A 26,680-nucleotide genomic window follows, 5' to 3' on the forward strand; every position below is an offset into this window, starting at 1 on the left:
TGTGTGCTGTTAGTATTTTTTAGTAGAAAGCTCAATTACTGCATTTCATTGAACTTAAGTCCCATGAATTGTAAGATATGCCATTATTTTGTTTAGCATAATGAAAGAAAAATAACCTGCCAGTTAAGCAATGAATATGTATTATCAATTGTAAGAAGTATCCGAATCACAGAGGTGTTATAATGTAAAAAAATGTTCATTTTAGAACCAATGAAACAGGGTTAGAGGAGACTTACTTTGGATTTAAAATTTTTTTTTTCTTTTTTCTTTTGTCTTTTGTTGTTTTGTTTGTTTTTATTTTATTTTATTTTATCATTTGAAATGGAGTCTTGCTCTGTTGCCCAGGCTAGAATGCAGTGGTGCCATCTTGGCTCACTGCAACCTCCGCCTCCCAGATTCAAGCAATTTTCTCTGCCTCAGCCTCCTGAGTAGCTGGGATTACAGGTGCTCACCACCACGCCTGACTAATTTTTGTAGTTTTTTAGTAGAGACGGGGTTCTGCCATGTTGGCCAGGTTGGTCTTGAACTCCTGACCTCAGGTGATCTGCCAGCCTTGGCCTCCCAAAGTGCTGGGATTACAGGCATAAGCCACCATGCCCAGCCTCTCTTATTTCTAATTAGAACTAGTTCAGTCTTGTAACAAAGGCCAATAATAATTTATGAATAGTAGCTAATATCAGATGCTCAGTATGGACATGACCTTGGGCTAACTGCTTTTTACCCATTACTTAATTTAATTATTTCTTAATCCATTGAGTAAAGGTGTTAGTATCTCCGTTTTACTGATGGGTAAACAGATTTAAAGAGGGTAAGCAATTTGCCTGAGGTCACACAGTGGCTGAGTGTTCCAGCAGAGATTGAAATGCAGGTCTGTCTATCTCCCAGGTTTATGCTTTTAACCACTGGGCCAGTAGGTGATCTGATAAAGACCTGATTTCCTGCAAAGGGAAAAAAAATTAAGATATTTCATTTCAGTCAGCATTTACCTGTACCATTTTTTTCTGAGGGAGCTTTTAGATAGCAAAACATTGTTTTGCCAACTAGTAAGAAGACTATCTTGAGACTAATGCATGACCTATCTTAAACTATGACTATATTTCTGATGTTACTATTGCATAACTAGACTTTATACAGCCTTTTCGAATTATACTGCTGGATAATGGATTTTAAATTGCATGTTTAAGTAGAATAAGAACTCTGTAGTTAGTGGGTTATACTTAAGTGACCACAGAATAGATAAGGTACCCAATTAAAGAGTACATTTCTTCCAAACCCATAATTTGTGTTAGGATATTTAATTACCATCCTCTATGTGCAGGCATGAATTTTGATGCAGTAGCAATGAAGTCTGGCCCAGAAGTTTGCAGACTCAGAATTATTTATCAGCAAGTATCACTTAACTCGCATTCAACAACAACTGTTTACATTCACAGACAATTTTGGGTTGTCTGAATTTAGGAGTGGTTGGCTAATCCTTGATTAACTTGAGGTAATGGATAGAATTCTAAGATAAAAATATCAGTTTGCTAGCATCTTAATAGGCTTAGTCTGATCACCCTATAAACTGAACCAGGAGTTTTTAAACTTTTTGGTTTCAGAATCCCTATACACACAGAGGACCTTAAAGAGATTTTCCTTATGTGGGCTGTAACTATTGTTATTTACCATATTAGAAATGTAAATGGATACAGCCATAAAAAAGAACGAGATCATGTCTTTTGCAGGAACATGGATGGAGCTGGAGGCTATTATCCTTAGCAAACTAACGCAGGAACAGACAACCAACTACCGCATGTTCTCACTTACAAGGAGCTAAATTATAAGAACTTATGAATACAAAGAAGGAAAACACAGTGGGGTCTTCTTGAGAAGGGTGGATGGGAAGAGGGAAAAGAGCAGAAAAGGTAAGTATTGGGTACTGGGCTTGATACCTGGGTGAGGAAATAATATGTACAACAAACCCCATGACACGTGTTTACCTATTTAACAAAACTTCACATGTACCACCAACCTAAAGTGAAAGTTTTTAAAAAAGTATAATAGCGTTAGCAGTGGAAGTTATTCAACTCACACAGCACCAAAATATGTTATCAGTGGCGAATCCCTATGGGTCTGCAGCAACTTTAATTCCTGCCTCCTCAGAAAAAGAATTAGACTGAGGGGCATAAGGCAGAAGAAGAGACTGAGGCAAGTTTTAGAGCAGGAGTGAAAAAGTTTATTATAAAGCTTTAGAGGCCGGGTGCGGTGGCTCACACCTGTAATCCCAGCACTTTGGGACGCCAAGGCGAGCAGATCACCTGAGGTCAGCAGTTTGAGACTAGCCTGGGCAACATGGTGAAACCCTGTCTCTACTAAAAATACAAAATTATCCAGGTGTGGTAGCTGGTGCCTGTAATCCCAGATACTCAGGAGGCTAAGGCAGGACAATCACTTGAACCCGGGGGGCCGAGGTTGCAGTGAGCTGAGACCGCGCCATTGCTCTCCAGCCTAGGCAAAAAGAATCGGGGAAAAAAAAAAAAGCTTTAGAGCAGGAATGAAAAGAAAGTAAAGTACACTTGGAAGAGGGCCAAGCGGGCAACTTGAAAGACAAGTGCGCAGTTTGACCTTTTGACTTAGGGCTTTATATGTTGGCATACTTCTGGGGTCTTGCGTCCTTTTGAGAGGTGACAGCATGCTGGCAGCCCTCACAGCCATCGCTCGCTCTAGGCGCCTCCTCTGCCTGGGCTCCCACTTTGGTGGCACTTGAGGAGCCCTTCAGCTTGTGGCTGCACTGTGGGAGCCCCTTCCTGGGCTGGCCGAGGCCGGAGCCGGCTCCCTCAGCTTGCGGGGAGGTGTGGAGGGAGAGGTGCTGGTGGGAACCGGGGCTGCACGTGGTGCTTGTGGGCCAGCACGAGTTCCCGGTGGGTGTGGGCTCGGCGGGCCCTGCACTCGGAGCGACCGGCCGGCCCTGCCATCCCTGAGCAATGAGGGGCTTAGCACCCGGGCCAGCAGCTGCAGAGGGTGTGCTGGGTCCCCCAGCAGTGCGGGCCCACCGGCGCTGCACTGGATTTCTCACTGGGCCTTAGCTGCCTCCCCGTGGGGCCTGGCTCAGAACCTGCAGCCCGCCATGCCTGAGCCTCCCCCACCCTCCGTGGGCTCCTGTGCCGCCGGAGCCTCCCCGACGAGGGCTGCCCCCTGCTCCACGGCACCCAGTCCCATCGACCACCCAAGGGCTGAGGAGTGCAGGCACACCGCGTGGGACTGGCAGGTAGCTCCACCTGTAGCCCCGGTGCCGGATCCACAGGGTGAAGCCTGCTGGGCTCCTGACTGGTGGGGACTTGGAGAACATTTATGCCTAGCCAAGGGATTGTAAATACACCAATCAGCACTCTGTATCTAGCTCAAGGTTTGTAAACACACCAATCAGCACCCTGTGTCTAGCCCAGGGTTTGTGAATGCACCAATCCACACTCTGTATCTAGCTACTCTGGTGGGGACTCTGAGAACCTTTGTGTCAACACTCCCTATCTAGCTAATCTAGAGGGGAGGTGGAGAACCTTTGTGTCTAGCTCAGGGATTGTAAACGCACCAATCAGCACCTTGTCAAAACAGACCACTCTGCTCTCTGTAAAATGGACCAATCAGCAGGATGTGGGTGGGGCCAGATAAGAGAATAAAAACAGGCTGCCTGAACCAGCAGTGGCAACCTGTTTGGGTCCCCTTCCACACTGTGGAAGCTTTGTTCTTTGGCTCTTTGCAATAAACCTTGCTGCTGCTCACTGTTTGGGTCCACACTGCTTTATGAGCTGTAACACTCACCGCGAATGTCTGCAGCTTCACTCCTGAGCCAGGGAGACCACGAACCCACTGGGAGGAAGGAACAAACTCCGGATAGGCTGCCTTTAAGAACTGTTAACACTCACAGCAAGGGTCCGTGGCTTCATTCTTGAAGTCAGTGAGACCAAGAACCCACCAATTCCAGACACACTTTCTCCCCTTCTTCCCTTGGGGTTGGCTGTCTGCATGCGCAGTGGTTTGCTAGCACTTGGGAGGTGAGCATGTGCAGCGTGTTTACTGGAATTGTACGCACGCTCACTTGAGGTGTTCTTCCCTTAGGAGCCGCATGTCCCTAGGAGGTCATATACCAGTTAAACTCTGCCATTTTGCTTCTTAGTGCGCATGTCTGAGCCCACTCCACCAACTCTTGAGAAGCTACTGATCACCAGTTTCAGGTTTTTCCTATCTGGAGGGATACTGCCTTTCCCTGGCCCTGGCCGCAACCAATGATTTTAGATAGACAGTTAACCGCCTGACCATTACCTGATGGTTCCCTGACATTCCTGGTTGGGGGTATGGTGCCGGGAGCCCGCTCCTGCCCTGTTCATGTCTGTCTACCTACCTACGGTAACAATAGTAGGAGCGGTAATAGCAAATTACATTGTTCATTTCTTTTCTTTTGGAATCTTTTAACTCAATCATGTTGAAAGAGCCTCAAATCAGCCTTATGTTGATGAGGTACTTTTGCTATAGTACCTCATCAACACAATAATGTGAGCCAGCAAAATTTAAATCAATATTCTTTTTATACCCATCTAAGCAATGCTTGGCTACATAAACCACATTTTCCCTATGCTATTGTATTAAAGAATCCAGAAAATTGTATAAGGCAGTGCTCTAAGTATGTTACCCAGCCTGCTCTTTGGAACTTCTAAATCCTATAAAAAGAGAAAAGTTAAAAAAAAATTTAAATCGAGAAACTTAAAAACTATGTATTAATTCATTTAAAATAATAATATCTCATTACATGTTAATACAAATAACATGTTTTATGAAAAATAACTACATTTCCCCAAACAAAAAGATTTCATGAGAAGAGTGGCATTGTTTCACATTTTTGCAAATCTCTTTCATGCTTGGCTTAATAGAAGACAGCTGAATTCTCTTAGCTGTATTCGCATTCTGTCTTTTGTGATGTCACATGTCACGTGACCTCAGCAAAACTCTAATGTTCATTTGAGAGAATCAAGGTTTAAAAAAAGGGAAATAACATAGTATTATATTATAGTATTATGTTATAATGAAGTTAGTTTTACTTTAAAGGCTTCCTGAAAAGGTATTGGAGACTTTTGGGAGTTGAGATGGGGGGCGGTCCCTGGACCACCCATTGAGAACCACTGAACACAAGCAAATGGATTATTCATAGTTCAAAGATACAAATGAAGAGGTAAAATAATATTAGATAAAATACTTTCTACTGGCCAATATTCTTTAAAGGTTTATTTCTTTCTTAAAAGAAATTGTGGTAAAATATATATAGCATAAAAGTTTACTATTTTATTCTAAGTGTATAATTCAGTGATATTAAGTACATTCACATTGTCATGTAACAATTACCACCATCCATCTCCAGAAAATTTTCATCTTCCAAAACTGAAACTTCACACTCATTAAATGATAACTCCCCATTCTCCCTATCCCCCAACCTCTGGCAAACACCATTCTGCTTTTTTATTTTTTTATTTTCAGAGACAGGGTCCCTCTCTGTTGCTCAGGCTGGGGCTGGAGTGAAGTGGTGGGAATTATAGCTCACTGCAGCCTCAAGATCATGGGCTCAAGGGATCCTCCTGCCTCAGCCTCCTGAGTAGCTGGGGCTATAGGTGTGCGCCATCACACCTGGCTATTTTCTTATTTTATTTTTTTAGTGAAGGTTCTTGCTATGTTGTCCAGGCTGGTCTCAAACTTCTGGGCTCCAGAGATCCTACCCCCTCCACCTCCCAAAGTGTTGGGATTACAGGTGAAGCCACAGTGCCCAGCTGTACTTTTTGTCTATGAATTTGACTACTTTAGGTACCTCACATGAGTGGAATCATATAATATTTTTCCTTTTGTCTGGCTTATTTCACTTAACAAAATGTCTTCAAGGTTCATCCATATTGTTGCATATGTTAGAATTTCATGTCTTTTTAAAGCTTAATAATATTCCATTGTATGTATATATCACATTATTTATCCATTCATCTGTTGATGGTGACTTGGTTTGCTTCCACCTTTTGGCTATTGTGAATAATGCTGCTATAAACATTGATGTGCAAATATGTTTGTGTCCCTGCTTTTAATTCTTTTTTAATTTTTCAGTCAATAACCATTTTGCCAAACTTGCCAACAGTTCTTTTGGGTAAATACTCAGAAGTGGAATTACTAGGTTATATGGTAATTCTATGTTTAATTTTTTTAGTAACCACCATATGGTTTTCCTGTGTCCACATTTTAAACACTTTGTTTCTTGTCAAAACTTTAAAAATACATCATTCAGAATACTAAAATTATTTTTATTTTTATTTTTTGGATTTTGTCCAATAACTAACAAATGTCCACTGAGTAGCTCATGGATTTGGTATATAATATAAAATATTATGAATTCTCTGGAAGATAGCTTTCTCATAGCCTGGCCTTTAAGGAGCCCTCAAACTAGACTAGAACATGAAAGTAAATTCCTCTAATAAAGGAATAAAGATAAGAGAGTAGTTCTGAAATGGTGACCCTCAGATCATGAGTAATCAAATACAGCTTCAGGTGGTCTGGGAGCTGTCAGAAAAATCCACAGTTCACAGCCGAGCACAGTGGGCTCACGCCTGTAATCCCAGCACTTTGAGAGGCCGAGGCTGGTGGATCACTTGAGGTCAGGAGTTTGAGACCAGCCTGGCCAACATGGTGAAACACCATCTTTACTAAAAATACAAAAATTAGCTAGGCGTGGTTGTGCACGCCTGTAATCCCAGCTACTTGGGAGGCTGAGACAGGAGAATCACTCGAACCTGGGAGGCGGAGCTTGCAGTGAGCCGGGATCATGCCACTGCACTCCAGCCAGGGCAAGAGTGAGACTCTGTCTCAAAAACAAACAAACAAACAAACAAACAAAAAAACAAAACAAAAATCAGCAGTTCATCATTATGCCAGTGTCTATCCTTTGTCGATGGTACAACTTTGAGAGACAGTCCCAGTAGCATGAATCCCTGCCCACTTGCGAATTTAGAGAGAAGGACCCATAAAATGCTGCATACTTATGCTTGCCAACACCCATAACTCTAAGGGCCAGAGACGTTTCTAGAAGTTCTTTCTAGAAAGAACAGAGGAACAGGAAAGGACAAGGAAGAGAAAGCTTGCCAGAAGAAAGGAGTGGGCAGTGGTTTTAGGTGTGTTTGTGTTCTCTTTACCCTGAGGCTGTAAGGTTGGTGGTGCTTAGGTAATCTGGGTTGTAACTCTACCCTCCAAGGCCTTGGGGCAAAGAGGGCAGGCTCACTTGGCTGCCTGCCTATGCTTCAAGGAGCTCTGCAGCTAGGTAGTAAAGCAGTTCACAGCAGAACTGGTGTCTTTATCTGGTAATACTGGTGGGAGAAGTTGTTTAAACTATTTATGTATTTCTTTCTCTTTTCTTCCCTAACCCTCATTTTCTTCTCTTACTAGCTTTACTTTTCGCTTCAAATTTTCACTTGCTAATATGCAACTGCATGTTTGAGTGTGATGACTTTTTGGTGCAAATATTCTGCTGTCAAGATATCCAGTTTAAAACAGCTTTGCCATAGAAGAACTTTAAGGTAAAAAAAATTAATAAAATTGATTTACATCTGTTTCTTTCAAGTACGATGCCTATAGGATCTGTATGAATTCCAAGAATTACTTAGATTTCACTGGTAAAAGAACAATCAAATATGAAAATTATGATTTCCGTTTTGGTATTCTTCTGAACTGTTGAGAAAGCAGATCCCAACACTCAATAGATTCCGTACTAGGAAAAGTTTTTAGCATGAAACAATAAAGCTTTCCCTTAACTCTAATGGTTTATATACTCCAATGAAGTTAAGTTTTGAGCCTGAACACAAGGAATGATGTCAAAAACTCCCAAGGCTTAAAAATACCCCCTCCGCCCCCCACACACACTCCTAAAAGAAACCGTTGCCTGCTTACTGATTGGGAAGACACATACGTTACACAGAATAAGAAGGAGATGTCATTTAGATAGTAATAAATGGTGCAAATCACATTGTAGGAAAAAAAGAGAATAGTTTTGTATTAGAATAATGGCAAAAAACACAGAACAATTTTTTTTTAGACAGGGTCTTGCTCTGTCTCCCAGGCTGGAGTGCAATGGCGCAATTTCAGCTCACTGCAACCTCCGCCTCCTGAGTTCAAGCGACTCTCCTGCCTCAGCCTCCTGAGTAGCTGGGATTACAGGCACCTGCCACCATGCCCAGCTAATTTTGTATTTTTAGTAGAGATGGGATTTTGCGATGTTGGCCAGGCTGGTCTTGAACTGTTGACCTCAGGTGATCCACCCGCCTCAGCCTCCAAAGTGCTGGGACTACAGGTGTGAGCCACCATGCCAGGCCAGAACAATTTTTGAAATATATTCCAAGGTATCAATAAGATTAATCACTGACAATGTAGAATGTTACATTTGCTGAGCACTTCATAGTTTATTTTCAGAGACCACATATTTTACTTTTTTCTGTATCTCCATTGATAACAGAGATTGATTCTAAGTTTCTGATATCCTATATGGCCTATTTTGGCTATTCAGGGCCAGGTCATAACTATGGCTATTCTGCTAGCTATTGTGTCCACCAGCATGACAGGAGAGGCCACTGTCAAAGAAAACAGTGAAAAGAAGTTCAAACAATTTAGTGTTAGAATCAAGTGTGCCTTAACAAAAGCTGTGTGAGTTGGATCACTTGTAGCAGTGATCTTCCTTCCTTCTTTCCTTTCTTTCTTCCTCTCTTGTCGTTAGATCTGTTTTTTTTTTGTGTGTGTTGCTTTTTTTGTTTTGATTTTTGCTGTTCCAGATTTGTTTATTAATTCTGTAATAGCATTGTTTTGGTCCTTTGACCAGTTATTAAATATAATCTCTCAGTGCCACATCCACCCTTTCCTAATGTTGTTTTATGATGCTGGAGCTGGGACTATGCAAACCGCATTTCTGCTTTGCCAGTTGCTCTCTGAGGTGTTTCCAATAGGGAATATCAGAGAGAGAGAGTGAAAGGCTGGAGGAGGGAGGATGGACTTCCTTCTTTCCTGTTGGATTCCTCCTCTTTATAGCAGTACCTCAGCCTCATTTTAACTCTGGCTGAGTAAGTTTGATCCAGTAACAGCACAGCAGCTATACAGTCCAGGTTACAGTCACAGTTTGCTTAACACTTGCAGAACTAACCTCACCACACCCCCTCAAATACCTAATATCAGCTAGTCAGCACCACTTCCTTAGAGATTTCAGTCCTAATTCCATGGAGGCCCTTCTCTGAGCAAAAAGACCACAGCACCAGCTAAGCAAGGCATTCTTTTCAGAGATCTGGTACTCAGTTTTTTGGGGCTTCTCTTCCAAGCTTCTAAGTTTTAATTATTCTAGCCTTTTCCCTTTATTCCTCAAGCCCCAGGGATAGAAGCTCCTTTTTACAATCTGTCTATAATCTGTATATCTATCTATAATCTTAGTGTTTTATTTTTCCCTTGTCAGTTCTTGATTACCTAGTTAGCAGTTCTTGAACTCTTTCTGTTAAAGTAAGTAGTATGGTTTCTGGCTCCTAATTAATACAGTTTTGTTTCCTAGAGTCTGCAGTCTCTTATTTTATTATTTTTATTTTTAATTTTTTTGAGACAGAGTTTCGCTCTTGTTGCCCAGGCTGGAGTGCAATGGCGCAATCTCGGCTCACCGCAACCTCCGCCTCCCGGGTTCAAGTGATTCTCCTGCCTCAGCCTCCCCAGTAGCTGGGATTACAGGCATGTGCCACCACGCCTGACTAATCTTGTGTTTTTAGTAGAGACAGGGTTTCTCCATGTTGGTCAGGCTGGTCTCAAACTCCCGACCTCAGGTGATCCGCCCGCCTTGGCCTCCCAAAGTGCTGGGATTACAGGCATGAGCCACCATGCCCGGCCATGCAATCTCTCTTTTACACCTTTTATTATGTTATTTTATCATTTTGTAATAAGTTCTTATTTTATTACAAACATGCTAACACAAACAGCTCTTATATTTTTCTATTCTCTGCGTTATGTTTAGATAATATTTGGTGTGCCATCCTCCTTTCCTTACTGCTGCTTTCTTTGCTTAGTTTATTTGCATAGTTGCTGTGTTTTCTTTTATCTTGTTAATGCTTATGTTTTTCATAAAGTTTCATTTTACATTGTTCATACATAACATGGGCAAGTCTTTTCTAGACATGTTTTTTCTGATAAAAACATGTATGAGTAAATCTCTTGGCACTTTCTCTGCCTATTTGATAAGTATTTATGTTTTTCTACAGCTACAGTTTTAGGAAAAAATAACAGGAACAGATTTATTAAGGTGCAGGAAATGAGAAATGAATGCACTATATTTTCTTATCATAGGATCTCAGAAATGGTTACATAATGAAGTATCTCTTTGCTGGGCAATGACCTTTCCTAATTTTAGAAATCTGTCTGCAAATATGAATCATACTGAACAGAGTATGGTCATGTTTTTATCAAAAGAATGGACAATTAAGGACAACTTGTATTAAGTGTGTAACTAAGTAATATTCATTTTAAAAACCTTTTATTTTATCTTTCAGATTGCAAAAATCAGGTAATCTGAAGACTGAAAAAAATGTGCTGTGTCACCTTACTATCCTTGGTACTGCTAATTGGATCAGGGCTGTGGACATTGGACCGTGGTCAGAGATCTATAATAGTCTCGTGGGCAAGCTCTGCCCAGCAAAGACCCCTCAATATTGCATAGTAAATGCCCCAAATAATCAGATACTCTTTTTGAAGACATTTCAACTTGAGACATAAGGGAAATAGTTTGGTAGTAGTAGGAATAGTGGAAGCAGAGTTAAAGAATATCCAAGTCTCTTTAAAAGCAGAGTACCTGAAGAGGGATTGAGAAGTTAATATTACTTTGATGATGACAATGCAACAAAATGTCTTATACCTTAAGAGATTCTAGTTCTGAAACTATGTGTCAGTCTTCATAATCCATTTTATCTCTCAATAAGCCACCATTAGTTAAGGTAATTGAAAACTTAAAAGATTGTAACTTACAAAGACATTTAACTTGTTTCTGATTTTTCAGTTTTGCATATGAATAACTTCATGTACATAGTTTTAATCTTCTGTTGAATTAGTTCTATAGCATAAACTCCTAGAAGTGGTCTCATGGTTTCAAGAAAAACATTGTGGTTTTTACCACCTATGTTGCCATATTATTTTCCAAAAGGATTGTAACAATTTATCAGCAGGATTTGAGTATGGATTTCACTGTAATCTCACGTGTTGATTTTTTTCCTAATTTTAAGGATATATAATTATGCCCTCAAAGCTTTCTTAGTTTACATGTTTTTGATTCATATCAAATATTGTTGAGGCCGGGTGCGGTGGCTCACGCCTGTAATCTGAGCACTTTGGGAGGCCAAGGCAGGCTGATCACTTGAGGCCAGGAGTTAGAGACCAGCCTGGCCAACATGGTGAAACCCTCTCTCTACTAAAAAAAAATACAAAAATTAGCCAGGTGTGGTGGCACATGCCTGTAATCCTAGCTACTCAGGAGACTGAGGTAGGAGAATCACTTGAATCCGGGAGGTGGAGGTTGCAGTGAGCTGAAATCGCACCATTGCACTCCAGCCTGGGTGACAGAGTGAGACCCTGTCTCAATCAATCAATAAATGAATAAATAAATAAACAAAAAACCACAAATATTGTTGAGAAAATTTTGATGAACTTTATGCAGACCTAAAAGTCCTCACACCCTATGGACCAGCAGATGCAACTTTAAACATGTAAACTGATGACGTTAGAGTTAGCAATGTGTAAATCTTAGATTGAATTTCTAGTGTTTGTGAACTTGAAAACAAAGGCCTGATTAAATGTAGACCACAATATGAGATTGACAGGCTTCTGCTTGGACTAGACGTGACCTCATCAGTGCTTCAACAAAAGGCCATTATTCATTGCATTAATTTCAATGTGAGGATTAGCTTTTATTCCAAATGATCTCAGAAAGTTTTGTTCTTTAGATCAATTTTCTACTTGAACCCAATCTATAATAAATGCCAAGCTAATGCTTCTACTATGATATAGCTGTCACTTTTGATAGGATGTCTTTAGATTTTATTGTGTCCTAAAGTTACCTGTTCTGAATAAAGAAAAAATTTTCCAGTTTTGTTTTGATGGCTCTAATTGCTAAGAACTTCCCAGTATGGAAAGACAAACAGATAGAAGGCCACAGTTAACATTTGTTATTGGATCTACTCTCTGCTTTCTTAAGATCATCTATATCAAAGTAACAAAAACAAAAACAAAAACAGAAGGTAATGTGAAAGGATCTAGTCCAAATGGCTAAGTAGAATCCTTTTTACCCCACTGTACATACAGAATGTTGGACTAAAAGTAATAATAATAATTTAAGAAATATGTACCCAAGCTCAAAAATCAAGAAAAAAAAAATTCTCCAGAAATGCATAGATATAAAAGGGAGAAGGAGTTGAAGCTTTGCTGCCCATAGGAGGAACCAAATTGATCTGTGTCTTTGGGGTAGGGCAAATCTAGGGCTGGGAGCTGGGCTGCTGCCCTTGCCTGGTGCCTGCGGGGAGCGGCAAAATTACACTGTCTAAGAATGGGGACCAGGAAAACCCAAAGGCCAAGAATTGCTGCAAACGTGAGCCAACTCTACATAGATGAAAACAGGATGACCTGCAAGCAATAGAGGTCTTAGGGAACCACCTCTGAGTGGGGGTTATCCTAAATATCGGCTGTCTAAAACCAAGAAACAAACATAAAGATTTGCAAAAACCCACAGGGCTCAGGCATAAGTAACAACGAAACCATCCCATAGGGAGGCTTCTATTACCCAGATATTCATTGAACACCATAGAATTTATAACTCTAGCTGAAGAGAAACTCTCAGGCAAAAAATATAAAATACATAAAGAGCACATTTGTGTTCGAGCTGGATTAAAAAACTAAATTAACGTCTAGATACTTTTAATGAAATGGGAGAACAACGGAAAAGGAAAAAATATTCTAAAACTAACAGAAGGTTAACCAGAGAGGAAAGACAATTGGATTTCTCATTAGCAAAAATAAATGCCACAAAACAGTAGAATAATATCTTCAATGTGCTGATGTTTCATTATCAGTATGTGAATGTATAATTCCATTTTTAATAGCTGTCAAAATAAAAGTCTATATTGTGATTATCACTGAAGAGTAAAGGTAAAATACCTTTGCAGATATACAGACAGTTTATTATCCATAGATACTTGAAAGAACTACCAAAGAATGTACTTCAACAAGAAGGAAAAGAAATCTAGATGGAGGAGTGGACACAGAGAAGAATTGAGCTTGGGAACAATAACAGCTGAATTTTGTAAAGTATGTACAATTTTGCCTTGGGAAATACATTTCTATTCTATGTCAAATATAATGTTGAAAGACAAATTCTTGCCTTTGCAAATTTTTCCAGTAGACACTGAGGTTATAACTGTCATAAAAGATATCCAAAACAGTTGGTTTTCTTAATGTAATGCCCAGACTTGTACCACAAGTATTACAAACTTTTTAAAATGAAAATTATACATTCACACAGTCATAATGAAGCCTATAGTTAGAGGCTGAGTAAAAAGAAAGGTCAGCTTTTAATTTGGAATTAACTGTTTTAAATTCTGATAAGTGTTAATACTTAAAGTGAGTTGGAATTCCCAGTATTAATCAGGAATAAATGACTTCAATCTCTAAACATCCTGCGCTTGGTCTGAGGTGAGTTGGTCTCATTACCTTTGACTTTTTATAACCTTTCAACTTCTTTCTTGAATTAAAGGGTTTGAAGAAGACTACAATACTTATTACTGCAAACCTATATTTCTGTGGTTGTAATGGGCATATTAGCAGTTCTGAGGTTGACCTCAACTTTTAAATACCTTATCATTTGATATCTCATTTTGAACATGTTATTTTCTACTTGCTTCTGTCATTGGTATTTTTCTTTGTATGAGGTCAGGTGAGTTACTTCAAGGTGAAAACTGTTGCTCAAATAAATTTTAGCCATTTCATGCTAAGCACAGAGCATTTTACTCAAGTAATTTAGAAAATTTTAAACGATGACATCTCTCAAGATGTCGATGAAGAAGTACTAATGTTAGACATGATACCTATCTGTGTAGAATGTATAGTTTGTTGGGAAAATGAGACACACAAACCTGGATGGGGCCAGTTTATGGATGTCTCCACTGACAGATCTGAGCAGTTTGGATATGATAGGGAATGGAGACTGCATGACTTTCCAGAGTATGCAAGTGATATTCGAAAAAGCATGTTTCAGAATAATATAAGTAGAAATCTAAACATTCTCTTATGATCTTTGCAATTACTGCCAGCTCTTTCTTATCTACATCAAGGTTATTTATTTATTGTGAAAACTAATCTCAGCGAATATTTAGACTAGAAACTGGAGTCAGCCTGTCACTCAGCATGCTTGTGGCCTGTCTTCCTTACCATCTGTTAATGTGCTCTTTGGAATGCAAATTTTAACATTTGCCTAACCAAAACATAATTAGAAAGATAACATTGCTGTCAAAAATAATAAAATCCAGCATAAATGATTTTTCCCTATCGTCGTCTTTTTTGGCTAAAATCTGCATTTTTTGACCTTATAAACCACTTTCTTCTATGGCACACCATCCTGTTTTTCTCTTTTTTAATTATAAAAATAATACAAGGACAATTTTGTGATCTAGCTGTGGGGAAGAACTTATTAAACAAGATGCACAAAATACAATCCACCAGGCAAAAATCAGGGCTATGTATGGCTGCATATGTTATTCACTGCCCAACTTCAGGGGGCCATTTACATAGATATTGTTGTTGTCTAATGTGGTGGCCTGGTGAGAAATGGATAGATTTGATGAGACACCATATACAAACTTAAGATGGAGGACAGAGCCAGAGAAGATATTGTCAATATCTAAAACTAACTAAGGATATCTAGAACAGCATCTCCAATAGAAATATAATTTGTGGCTTGCACAAATACAAGCCAGCCATGTATGTTATTTTGAATTTTCTAGTTGCCACAATATAATAAAAAGCAAAAATAAATAGGTAAGATGTATTCTAAAAATACATTTTAACATATCTAAAATATTATAATTTCAATTTATTATAAAGGTTATTGAGATATTTTGCATTCTTTGTTTTGTACTGAGTTTTTAAAATCTGGTGTGTATGTTATACTAACATTATATCTCAGTTTGGACTAGCCATATTTCAAGTACTTGAGCGCTCTTGGCTTACTGGTTAATGGCTAGTGGCTACTGTACTGGACCGCACAGCTCTAGGACATAAATGATACTAATGGAAATCATAAGTAAAAGGAAACAACAGAAAAATGGAGAAAGACTACAATCAAGCAGTATATTGAAAGCAAAACTTGCGGACTTCAGGGGTATTCCATCTCACTAGAAGGAAAAAACTTTAAACAACTAGGCACAATTTTATATTCATCAAATTGGCAAAATCAAGATATTACTGAGTGTTGGTGAAAATGTTAGAATTGAGAACTCTCATGACCTGCTGGTGGAAATGTAAACTGTTGCATCATTTCTAAGCAGCAACTTGGCTTTCTTGTTCTTATAGCAACATGATGTGTTGAGTGAAAAAATAACAAAATGAGGTCTGCAACATAATGTCACATATTTAAATACGTATTTAAATTTAAACACAAACTCCAAAAAACTCCACGTTTTTTACAGGGATATATGTGTATGCATGTATATATATCCCTTAAAATATGTGTGTATATATATATGTGTGTGTTTATATATATATATGGACATAAAATTAGAGTGGGTATCTGGGGTAGAGGGAGAAAAATAGGATAAGAATAAAAATGGAAAAAATCATACTGCTTATAGTTAAAAGTTTATAGTACAGAAGTTCTCATTTTAAGTTCCCAAAACTTCCACTACTAACTCCTTTTTTGGGGGGATACTCTTTTTTTCTTACAATTTGGAGGGAAGTTTTCAACCATTTCTGCATATCATTTTATATATTCTGTAAGACAGCCAGGTCTGACTTTTATTGCAATCTTTATGCCAAATCCTCCTAAGTCTATATCTCCAAACAAGTCCTCATAGACTATTTAGTCCTAGTTCCTAATGAGCATTTTCCCCATCAGCTAAACTCAACATGGTAAGCATCATTTTCACCTCCATCCTAGATGTTGCTCTCTTTCTAAGCTGTCTTACTTCTACCACCATCACTCCTTCAGTCTTTAAGGAGAGCATTTATAGTAATTTTTGACTCTTTCCTTTTCCTTAACCTTTAGGCAGTTATCAAGGCTTACTGTTTTTACTTTGAACATCATTGCCATCCTATTACCACTGCCACACCATATACCTGGAAAACTCACTATCTGCCTTTAGATTTCCATTCCTTCAGTCCATTTGCAAATTGCCAGATCTTCATATAGCACTATTTTCAACACATTGACTCCTTGCTCAAAACCTCTAACAGTGCCAATAGTGAACTTTCGTTGTCTATTGGCTGCTCAGTATTTATTTCTCCTTCACACCTCAATTTCCTTTTGGGGATTATCTCTTCTATTGGATTTAAAAAACCCAACTATTAATCTCTTTTTCAGCTAAGAGAAGGACATATAACTCAAACTAGGGCTTTGGAATGCTCATTCCTCTAATTTGAATCCTTAGCAATGTAATAAAGAGATTAAACATGGTTGCATATTCATTCATGCTCGCATGGAGCCTTGGTCTGCTTCAAGACCACTTTTCTAGTTCCTACTTTTTAGCCTTAGAGTCCACTTTGCTTTCTAATGCTTCCAGGCCTGGTTCTCTAGTCTTTGCATTTGTTCTGGGAGCTCCTCATATTTTTCCAATAAATTCCTCTCTTGAATTTTCCAGAATTTGTTTCAGATGCATGCAAGCAGAGCCTGACTGATCCTTTCTCCACTGTACAAAGTATAAACTTCTTTACTGGTCCCAGATCTTCCATAATCTGGCCCCAGCCTTGTTTTCCTTTACTCACCAAAACCACAGCCAGCTCAGTCACTTTGTGACTGGAAAACACCACGTTAATCTTGCTTCTGGAATGACCTCCTCTCTTTCATGCATCTATACTATTTACTGATTCTTCAAGGTCCTGCTCAGTGTTTGTTTTCATTAGGAAAACAAATTTTATGCCCTATATTAATTTCTGCTATCTTTGAAATCTGTTAGCATTTAGTGTCTATTATTAATTTTTCAGTCGGAATCAACTAGTTTTTGTATTTGTAGAAACATTTGATGGGCCAATCTCCAATCCCCTCCCCCAATAATTACCTATTCCATTGTTAGACAACTATAGTTAAAAGTTCTTTCTTGCATGAAACTGAAATTTCTCATCCTACCACCCATTAGGTCCATCACTGGTTTCAGCTTGGCATTCCAGTAAATTAATAATATCTTGAACATAGATCCTGTGCTTTAGCTAGTGGTTATTCCTTTCATCTTTGTGTCATTCGAGAAACTGGTAAGGTTGCCTTCAATGTCTGTGTCTAGGTTATTGATAAAAAATATGAAAGAAGGCTGGGCATGGTGGCTCACGCTTGTAATACCAGCACTTTGGGAGGCTGAGGTGGGTGGATCATGAGGTCAGGAGATCGAGACCATCCTGGCCAACATGGTGAAACCCTGTCTCTATTAAAAATACAAAAAATTAGCTGGGTGTGGTGGCACGCACCTGTAATCCCAGCTACTCGGGAGGCTGAGGCAGGAGAATTGCTTGAACCCAGGAGGTGGAGGTTGCAGTGAGCTAAGATCATGCCACTGCACTCCATCCTGGACAACAAAGCGAGACTCTGTCTCCAAAAAAAAAAAAAATAAAAAAAAAAAATAAAGAGAAGTGGGCCAAAGACAGGCACTTATTGTATTGGATACATCTATCTAGATATAGTCATTGAATATGATTTTATAAACCGCTGTGAATCCTTTAATAATTTGCATTGTGTGTATTTTCCAAAATGATGTTGCAGGAGACTTTGTGAATGAACAGCTTTGCTGAAATCAACATATACTAAGTCTATGATACTCCTTGGAGCTACTGATCTAGTTACCCTAACAAAAAATAATAGGTTAGTTTGTCGTGGTTCGTTCTTAGTGAATCTGTGTCATCTGCTGATGACCACCACGTGCCTTTTTAAATGTTCACAAACCAAATATTTAATAATAATTCATTCTAGACTTTTCCTGGTGATAAACCTCAAGCCTTGTAGTTCACAATTCCTGATTTTTTAAAATCAGAACCCTCAACCATTTTGAGCTTTCTGTCACCTCTAATCTTCTCTGTGAATTCTCAAAGGTTGTTGATAATGGATTTTGAGAGCTGTATGCTTCCCTTATAGCATGCTTTGCCTGGGTCCAGGCACTGGAACAACTTTAGGGCAATTACACTCTGTGACTCTTTATTTATTTATTATCTACTTATTTATTTTTTGAGACAGAGTCTCGCTCTGTGGTCCAGGCTGGAGTGTAGTGGTGTGATCACAGTTCACTGCAGCCTCAATCTCCTGGGGTCAAAAGATCCTCCTGCCTCAGCTTCCCAAGTAGCTGGGACTACAGGTGTACACCACCATGCCTGACCAATTTTAAATTTTTTCATAGAGACAGGGTCTCACTATTTTGCCCAGGCTGGTCTCGAACTCCTGGTCTCAAGCGATCTTCCTGCCTCAGCCTCCCAAAATGTTGGGATTATGGGTATGAGCCTCTGTGCCTGGACCACTCTCTGACTCTTTACTAATCCTAGGCTGTAATACTCTCACCATCTGTTTTCCCTCAATTTACATTTTAGTATATATTTTTAAATTATGAAAATGATATGTGCTCATTATAAAACTATTTCAATATTACAGAAATTTACAAAGTAAAAATAAAAAGTCCTTCCCTCAATCAATCCTAATGCCCAGTGGGAACAGATTGGAAAGTATCCTTCTAGACATTTTTTATGCATTACCAAACATTTTTATGTAATTTTAAGACGAGATTATACCCTGTGTACTGTGCTGCAATTTAGTTTTTTTCACCTAACAATATATCATTAACATCGTTTTGTATGGGTTGTTTAGCGCTATCTCTCTTTTTTTTTTTTTTTGAGACAGAGTCTCGCTCTTTTGCCCAGGCTGGAGTGCAATGGCATCATCTTAGCTCACTGCAACCTCTGCCTCCCAGGTTCAAGCGAGTCTCCTGCCTCAGCTTCCCAAGTAGCTGGGATTACAGGCACCTGCCACCATGCCTGGCTAATTTTTGTATTTTTAGTAGAGATGGGGTTTCACCATGTTGGCCAGGCTGGTCTTGAACTCCTGACCTCAGGCGATCCGCCTGCCTCGGCCTCCCAATGTGCTGGGATTACAGACGTGAGCCACCGCGCCCAGCCACTGTCTCATTTTTTAAATGGGCACATGGTATTCTTTTGTAAGCACTGCAAAAATACATTCTTATACATATACCTGTCTTCCTTCATCTATTTTTCTACGAGGGCACATACTTTCCCTTGAGAATAGAGGGGAAACTGCAGGTGCATAGGGGACTACCTAGAGAAAATAAGGAGAAGAATGAGTCTGCTCTATCCTGGAGGCTCTTAAGTCCATAGTCATATTGTTATCTTGACATGGCAATTTATAGCTTATAATTGCTTTCATGTTTCATTTGAAGCATGAAATGAAGCCTATGAAGTGGCTAGACCAGACAGTAAAATCGTTGCTATTTTACAGTCTCAGAGGTATTGAGTGATCAGCCTCATGCCTCACAGCTAGTTAGGGACAGTATGCAGTTAGAGTCCATGTCTTCTATCTTTCAGTCCACTGCTATTGCACAATGGACAGCTGCTCCCTGCACCCGCATGTGGGAGGAGAATTGGGCGAACTGAAAAAAAACTGTGTAGTGATTCACAGGGAACTTGGGATAATGGTCGTCAAGAATGTGCTATGTCAGCCAGTTGGTGTCATGCTGAGCAGTGTTGGTTTGGGTTTTTTTTTATATGGTGAGAAAGAGAATGAATGTCTCTCCATGTGTTTCTAGGTATATCAGTGATTTCTGCTTTCACAGTAGAGACAGTCATAATATGCATATGCACTTGTATCCTAAAAAGTAAGGCAGGGCATTATTCTAAGTGAAGTAACTCAGGAATGGAAAACCAAGTGTCGTATGTTCTCACTTATAAGTGGGAGCCAAGCTATGAGGGCGCAAAAACATACAGAGTGATATAATGGACTTTGGGGACTCAGGGGGAGGCTGGAAAGGGGACGAGGGATAAAGGACAATATATTGGGTACAGTGGACACTGCTCAAGTGCCAGGTGCACACAGATCTCAGAATTCACCACTAAAGTACTCATCCATGTAACCAAAAACCACCTGTACCCCAAAAACTATTGAAATAAAATTTAAAAATAAACATTTCCAAGGGAAATAAGCAATTCAGTGTCAAACATTGAAACACTGAAAAAAAATCTGTTTAAACAGGCTTACTATAGTTTCTCCTGAAATTGGAGTAATGAAACCTGAATAAAAATAACTATGTTTAAAGAAAAAAAAATGTAAGGCAGAGGTTTTTTTTTTTTTTTTTTTTTGGAGACAGAGTCTCCCACTGTTGGCCGGGCTGGAGTGCAGTGGTGTCATCTCGGCTCACTGCAACCTCTGCCTCCCGGGTTCAAGCAATTCTCCCTCCTCAGCCTCCCAAGTAGCTGGGATTACAGGTGCCCGCCACCATGCCCGACTAATTTTTTTTTTTTTTGTATTTTTAGTAGAGATGGGGTTTTACTATGTTGGCCAGGCTGGTCTTGAACTCCTGACCTCAGGTGATCCGCCTGCCTCAGCCTCCCAAAGTGCTGGGATTACAGGCGTGAGTCACTGTGCCTGGCCAAGGCGGAGGTTCTTAACCTTGTTTGCATGTTAGAATCACCTGGAGAGCTTTTAAAAAGCACCACTCTGTGTGGTGGCTCATGCCTGTAATCCCAGCACTTTGGGAAGCTGAGGCAGGCAGATCACAGGGTCAAGAGAGTGAGACAATCCTCGTCAACAGAGTGAAACCCCGTCTCTGCTAAAAATACAAAAATTAGCTGGGCTTGTTGGCGCGCGCGCCTGTAGTCGCAGCTACTCGGGAGACTGAGGCAGGAGAATCGCTTGAACCTGGAAAGCAGAGGTTGCAGTGAGCTGAGATGGCGCCACTGCACTCCAGCCTGGGCGACAGAGTGAGACTCCATCTCAAAAAAAAAAAAAAAAAAAAAAAAGACAATTTAACAGAGCTTTCAAAGTGAAGTACAAAATCTCTACAGTAAACTTTCTCCCACCTACAGGGTTAGCAGTAACCAAATTTACCCTGGACAAGAATGTGTCAAATAATCTAAAAATTCTCAGTCATATTTTACAGACAAGTATGTAATAAATAGATATTTGTTGAGTGAATGAATGATTAAATGAATGACCAAACAGAAACCATTTAAGAATCTATTTACTAACAGAAAAAAGAATCTATTCATTTACAGTCATTTATTCCAGTTCATCAGGGTATTTCTTTGAGAGCCTGCCCCGTATCAGTAGTAGTAGCTTCCTATGTCTGCCAAAACAAATAATCACAAACTGGGTGGCTTAAAACAATAGAAATTTATTTTCTCGCCATTTTGGAAGCCGGAAATCCAAAATCAAGGTATTGCTGGGGTTGGCTCCTTCTGGGAGCTATAAGGGAGAATCTGTTACGTGCATTTCTCCTATCTTCTTTTTTTTTTTTTTTTCTTGAGATGGAGTTTGGCTCTGTCACCGAGGCTGGAGTCCAGTGGCGTGATCTTGGCTCACTGCAACCTCTGCCTCCTAGGTTCAAGGGATTGTCCAGCCTCAGCCCGAGTAGCTAGGATTACAGATGCCCGCCACCACACCGGGCTAATTTTTGTATTTTAGTAGAGACAGGGTTTCACCATGTTGGCCAGGCTGGTCTTGAACTCCCGACCTCAGGTGATCAGTCCGCCTCGGCTTCCCAAAGTGCTGAGATTACAGGTGTGATTCACTGCACCCGGCGCATTTCTCCTATCTTCTGACATTCCTTGGCTTGCAGATGCATAATTCCAATCTCTGCCTTCATCTTCACGTGGCTTTTCCCCTATGTCTCTCTTGTGTCTCAAATCTCCCTCTCTTTTCTCTTATAAGGACACAGACCACCCTAAATGAAGGATGATCTCATCCTGAGATTTTCAATTACATCTGCGAAGGCCTTTTCTTTCTTTTTCTTTTTTCTTTTTTTTTTTGAGATGGAGTTTCACCCTTGTTGCCCAGGCTGAAGTGCAACCTCCACCTCCCAGGTTCAAGCGATTCTCCCACCTCAGCCTTCCTGAGTAGCTGGGATTACAAGACATGTGTCACCATGCCCGGCTAATTTTGTATTTTTAGTAGAGACGGGGTTTCTTCATGTTGGTCAGGCTGGTCTCATACTCCCAAGCTCAGATGATCTGCCTGCCTCGGCCTCCCAAAGTGCTGGGATTACAGGCATGAGTCACCACGCCTGGCCGCGAAGGCCTTATTTTCAATAAGGTGATATTCATAGGTACCGGGAGTTAGGACTTGGACACATCTTTTTGGCAGCCACCATTCAACCTACTACACCAGTAAAAGTCACTCATACTGTGGTCCACACTTGTGTCCTACAAGTGAATGATTTTTTATTTCCGGAGCTGCTTTCCAGCAGACAGTAGGATTCTATTTGGCTAGTGCAAGTATGGCTTTAACTTTCCATTAATGTCACCACGAATCATGAGGAACACACCCATCTCTGCAGCCAACACTAATGAGGTCATGTTAGGTGTCTGGACCTTGCATGATAACAATCTAAGGAAAATCACAAATAGAAAATAATCTTTTCCTAATTTTTTGAGAGGTACAGTCATCAAATACATTGAGATGTGAAAAATGACAGTCTCTTTAAAAATACAGAAAAACAAGTCACATCAAGCACATTAGAGGATTCCTTCCTCATTAGCTCAACAGTTTTCCCTGAATTAAAGTTTTTCAGAGTATTCAAATTTCTCAAAAGCCTGTATTACAAAAATGAAATGAAAAAGTTATTGTTCTTCAGCAGATATGTATAACTATAACTTCTAAGTTAGAATGAACCCACCAAAATACATTTTTTTCACATACAGTGTCTTTTGGAGTGCATGAAGGGCTTGTTTCATCTCAGTGAATTGTGATTCAAAGTGCCTGGCTGACTTGCAGCTTTTCACGCTGAGGATTTGAGCACCAGCTGCTTACCCTGTTCACTCAGGTCTGAATAGAGGGGTCTCACTATCCAATATGATTCTTCTATGAATAACAATCATTTCTTCTTACCTATTTCTTTTTCCTTCTGGATTAAACTATGTATTTCTAAAGAATATTTAAATAAAAAATTTTATCAAACATACACAAAAATACAGGGACTCTCACAAAGTCATCACCAAGATTCTAGAATTATCAATATTTTTCCATACTTACATATTATTTTTTGCTGAAACATTTTATTTTATTTTATTTTTGCGATAGAGTCTCGCTGTGTTGCCCAGGCTGGAGTGCAGTGGCATGATCTTGGCTTACTGCAACCTCCACCTCCTGGGTTCAAGAGATTCTCCTGCCTCAGCCTCCTGAGTAGCTGGGACTACAGGCACGTGCCACCACGCCTGGCTAATTTTTGTATTTTTAGTAGAGATGGGGTTTCACCATATTGGCCAGGCTGGTTTCAAACTCCTGACCTCAGGTAATCCACTCGCCTCGGCCTCCCAAAGTGCTAGGATTACAGTTATAAGCCACTGTGCCCAGCCTGCTGAAATATTTTAAAGAAAATCCTAGACATTATACCATTTAATTCCTACATCCTTTAGTATGCATCTCTAAAAACTATAGACATTTTCTTACCATACGTAATATTGGTATCCTATCCAATGATAATTCTTCAGTATCATTTAATATCCAGACTATATTCAAATTTCCCTGATTGTCTCAAAAATGTCTTCTTGGGTTTTTTGGTTTGTTTAAATAAGGATCAAAATAAGATCTACATATTAAATTAGATTGCTAAGTATTTTCAATCTCCTTTAATCTAGTAGGGAATTTTTCACAGTGGCACTGTTGACATTTGGGACTAGATAATTGTTGTGGGGAAAGTTGTCAAAAAATTTGGATGATTTTTTGATAATGTCCTCTGAGGATAAAATCACCCTTGGTTGAAATCACTGATTTAGTATACTAGTATAGTCCCCCCACTTCATATATATATATATATATATATATATGACATTAACAGGCCAGGTGTGGTGGCTCACACCTGTAATCCCAGCACTTTGGGAGCTGAGGTGGTGGATAACCTGAGGTTGGGAGTTTGAGACCAGCCTGGCCAACAGGGTGAAACCCCATCCCTACTAAAAATACAAAAATTAGCTGGGCACGATGGCTTGTACCTATAGTCCCAGCTATTCAGGAGACTGAGGCAGGAGAATTGCTTGAACCCAGGAGGCGGAGTTTGCAGTGACCGAGATTGTGCCACTGCACTCTAGCCTGGGCTACAGAGTGAGGGAAAAAAAAAAGAAACAAACAACAAAAAAAGGACATTAACTTATAGAAGAAATTAGATGAGTTTAGATGAGTTGTTTTGTAGAATGTCCCACATTCTGAATTTGTCTGCTCCCTCATAGTATCATCCAACATATCCCTCTAAGACCTATACCCAGTAAGTGGAAACTAGGTTAACTGAGTCTCAGAATATTGGTAGCTTCAATATTTTTGACAAAAATAGTTCACAGTTGGTGCCATATATTGTATTTTATATTGTATCGTCTCAAGAGGTCTAGCATGTCTGTGTCATTATAAGTGATGCTAAGATTGATCAGAAGGTTCAAGTGGTAATGTCTGATCCTTTTATCGTAAAGATCTCAATCTTTAATTTAGTAGTTTTAGCCATTGATGAGCTTTGCCTGTTGTATCAACTATTTCATTATGTTGTAAAATAGAAAATTTATAATGTATTTTTCCTTTAATTTATTAACTGGAGTTCTTTTATAAAGAACTTTCCCTCATTAAGTATTTGGTTACTCTGAAGTATACTTCACTCAGGAAAGGCAGGATTAATTCTCAATTATTTTTAATTGCCAGTTTTTCAAAGTAAGTATTGTACCCTAGGTTTTAATAGTGTCCAGTGTTTGCATGGGTGTGTATTTGCTTTTTCTTGTTTACTTTTACTTTTTGATTCTGTAACACTGTGAACTCATGGATTTTTATATATTCAGTATGTTTAAATCAAATGCAGTCAATATCCTTTTTGTTGTTGTTGTTGTTTTGAGACAAGGTCTCACTCTGTCTCCCAGGCTGCAGTGGAGTGGCATGATCATGGCTCACTATAGCCTCCGTTTCCTGGGCTCAAGTGATCCTTCCACCTCAGCCTTCCGAGTAGCTGGGACTACAGGCACGTGCCACCACACCTGGCTAACTTTTGTGTTTTTTTGTAGAGATGGAGTTTCACCATGTTGCCTAGGCCAGTTTCGAACTCCTGGGCTCAAGTGATCAGTCTGCTTCAGCCTCCCAGAGTGCTGGGATTACAGACGTGAGCCACTGTGCCCAGGCCCAATATTCCTTTTGATGTTCACTTTTTTCCTATATTTGGCCAATGGAAGCTTCTCTTATGTTTTTATTTTTCCCAAATAAGAAAGTTTAGTCATTTTTTTAATGAGTAACTGAGACAGTAAACTGCCTGCTTTAAATGTCTGAAGAAGTCTTTATTTTGACTTCATTATTGAGAGATAGATAGATAGATAGATAGATAGATAGATAGATAGATAGATAACTGTTATAATCTTACCATTGTTTTTCTGCAGTACTTCAAAGATATTAATCCATGGCTGGGCATGGGGGCTCAGTCTTGTAATCTCAGCACTTTGGGAGGCTAAGGCAGGTGGATCACCAGAAGTCAGGAATTTGAGACCAGCTTAGCCAACATGGTGAAACCTGGTCTATACTGAAAATACAAAAATTAGCCAGGCGTCCTGGTAGGCACCTGTAATCCCAGTTACTTGGGAGGCTGAGGCAGGAGTATCGCTTGAACCTGGGAAGTGGAGGTTGCAGTGAGCCGAGATTGCACCATTGTACTCCAGCTTAGGCAACAAGAGTGAGACTCCGTCTCAAAAAAAAAAAAGGTATTAATCTGCTACCAATTCCCATACCTGTATAACCTTACCCATTATGGACATCCCACACCGCAGGAGTACATTTGTTGCAATCAGTGAACCTGCACTGACACATCATTTTCACCCTAAGTCCTTAGTTTACATTAGGATTCATTCTTGGTGTTGTACCTTCCATGGGTTTTGATGAATGTATAATGACAGGTATCCACAATTGTAGTATCATACAGAAGAGTTTCACTACCCTAAAAATCTTTTGTGCTCTGCCTATTATCCTTCCCGCCCTGCAACCCCTGATCTTTTTACTGTCTCCAAAGTTTTACCTTTTTCAGAATGTCACATAGTTGGAATTATACAGTATATATCCTTTTCAGACTGGCTTTTTTTTCCTTAGTATTAAGTTGGTGCAAAAGTAATTGTGGTCTGGGACCGTGAATTTTGAATCATTACACCTAGGCTGAAACATATCTTTATTAATCAAAATGGGAACGATTACAATCAATACATTTTT

General features: G+C 39.6%; 1 long non-coding RNA gene across 3 annotated transcripts in view; it reads left to right on the forward strand.

Annotated features, from left to right (window-relative positions):
- The first annotated feature begins 4,978 nt into the window (after positions 1 to 4,978).
- LOC129050109 (uncharacterized) overlaps positions 4,979 to 26,680 on the forward strand; it is a 51,414-nt gene continuing 29,712 nt past the window's right edge. For 2 of the 3 annotated variants that reach the window (XR_008513582.1, XR_008513583.1), the window contains exons 1-2: positions 4,979 to 5,203; positions 7,444 to 7,574. This is a non-coding gene — a long non-coding RNA (uncharacterized LOC129050109). Of the gene's footprint in view, positions 5,204 to 7,443; positions 7,575 to 10,562; positions 12,141 to 26,680 lie in introns of those variants that run through there. The other variant, XR_010137155.1, reaches the window with a different exon arrangement.

This window comes from Pongo abelii, chromosome 16 (assembly GCF_028885655.2).
Source record: "Pongo abelii isolate AG06213 chromosome 16, NHGRI_mPonAbe1-v2.0_pri, whole genome shotgun sequence".
NCBI lineage: Eukaryota > Metazoa > Chordata > Mammalia > Primates > Hominidae > Pongo > Pongo abelii.